Source organism: Cebus imitator, unplaced genomic scaffold (genome assembly GCF_001604975.1).
Source record: "Cebus imitator isolate Cc_AM_T3 unplaced genomic scaffold, Cebus_imitator-1.0 Scaffold654, whole genome shotgun sequence".
NCBI lineage: Eukaryota > Metazoa > Chordata > Mammalia > Primates > Cebidae > Cebus > Cebus imitator.
The window spans coordinates 316,533-318,612 of NW_016107969.1; the positions used below are offsets into that span (position 1 = coordinate 316,533).

Below are 2,080 nucleotides of genomic sequence, written 5' to 3' on the forward strand. Positions count from 1 at the left end.
TCCCAGCACTTTGGGAGGCCGAGGAGGGTGGATCACGCCGTCAAGAGATCGAGACCATCCTGGTCAACATGGTGAAACCCCGTCTCTACTAAAAAAAATACAAAACATTAGCTGGGCACGGTGATGCGTGCCTGTAATCCCAGCTACTCAGGAGGCTGAGGCAGGAGAATTACCTGAACCCAGGAGGCGGAGGTTGCGGTGAGCCGAGATCGCGCCATTGCACTCTAGCCTGGGTAACAAGAGTGAAACTCCGTCTCAAAATAAATAAATAAATAAATAAATAAATAAATAAATAAATAAAAATAAATAAAAATCTCATAACGATGTATGAATGCATTTCTATAAGATGATGCCAACTTGCCACAAAATGTTTTTTCTTTTTTTTTTTTTTTGAGATGGAGTCTTGCTCTGTCACCAGGCTGGAATGCAGTGGCAAGATCTCAGCTCACTGCAACCTCTGACTCCTGGGTTCAAGCAAGTCTCCTGCCTCAGCCTCCCTAGTAGCTGGTATTACAAACGTGCACCACCATGCCCAGGAATTTTTTGTATCTTTAGTAGAGATGTGGTTTCGCTATGTTAATCAGGCTGGTATTGAACTCCTGACCTCGTGATCTGCCCGCCTTGGCCTCCCAAAGTGCTGGGATTACAGGCGTGAGCCACCATGCCTGGCCACCACAGAACTCTTAACACTGATTCCCCATTGAGACATGGGAACAAGTGGAAGGCTGCACAGGAAAGGGGATGCATAGTGCATCTTTCTTTGGAGTTTTACTATGCAACACATGTATACGTTGTGTGATGTTTAAAACAAAAGAAACATTTCATAATAATGGGTAGAAAAAAATGCCTTCATCATTTTTAACGAAATAAGTTCTGGTCTTATGTCAGAGCAAACTTATAATAATATTTTCCTGAAATGCCTGCTTCATCAGAGCCCTGCAAAAAAATAAATAAAAATAAAAAAGTCTCTGTGGGATCAATGTACTGAGAATGATTTGAAGAATCTTCTGCAGTTAGATATTTATATTAATTACATGATTTAAAGTCAATGATGGAATAAAGCCACCTCTACCACTGATGTCTATCTCCACTTTCCATTCTATTCCAAGCCATTGTAAGTGCAGTGCCCTGCTGTGCTGGCTGTCTCACCTGTAACCCAGCAGTTTGGGAGGATGAGGTGGGAGGATCACTTGAGGCCAGGAGTTCAAGGTTATAGTGAGTTATGTTTGTGCCACGTCACTCCAGCCTGGACAACACAGCAAGTCCCCATTTCTACATAGTAAAACATAAAAGAATAAGTAGCCATGATGGCACATGCCTGATGTCCTAACTCCTTGGGAGGCTAAGATGGGGATCACTTGAACCCAGGAGTTTGAGGCTGCTATAAACTAGAATTGTACCACTGCACTCCAGACTAGGCTCCAGAGCGATACCCTGTATTAAAAAGAAAAGTTTGCAGTCAGAGACATATTGACTCACTAGTGTAGCTTCAAATGCATTACAAAATCAGACATTAAATAGCTCCTCTAATGTGTCTCCTTTTCCCGTCCAGATACCAGTGCACATTAATGTATGACTATCATATAGAGTTTCTCTGATCTGGTCCACAAAGAGTTAAATGTGTATCCAGATGTGGTCCCTGAACATTCCCTGCTCCCCAACATCACAGGCAGCACAAGGCCCACACGCCGTCTCCATCCATGTCTGGGGTGAGCCCTTCCCAGGACCATGCCCAGTGCAGCCTCTTCCCAAGCTCATGTCACTGGATTATAGGAGACAGAATTTAAGTGGAGATGAGAGGGACTGAGAAAAGGCATGGGTGAGTGTGAGCACACGTGCCAGGCGGAATGCTTCAGACTCACAGAAGAACGGCTAGTACAAACCTAGTATTTCAGGAACAACAACAAAAAAAGAGAATAATCCACAGAGGAATATCACTTTACCTGAGGAAGAGGCATCCCTGGCTCCTTTTTTTTTTTTTTTGTTCTTCCTGGTGGCTTCCTCAGGCAACATGAGTCTTTGGAAAACAATGCTGTATGTGAAAAAAAAATATGAAATTTATTTATTTATTTATTTATTT

The 2,080-nt window shown here is 42.8% G+C and overlaps 1 protein-coding gene and 1 pseudogene across 3 annotated transcripts in view; one reads left to right on the forward strand and one right to left on the reverse strand.

Moving 5' to 3' along the window:
- LOC119469431 (zinc finger protein 160-like) overlaps positions 1 to 2,080 on the forward strand; it is a 609,418-nt gene that overhangs the window by 175,149 nt on the left and 432,189 nt on the right. The gene's annotated exons all lie outside the window — the stretch shown is intronic.
- The window catches only part of LOC119469433, a 50,380-nt pseudogene that overhangs the window by 38,271 nt on the left and 10,029 nt on the right, over positions 1 to 2,080 (reverse strand).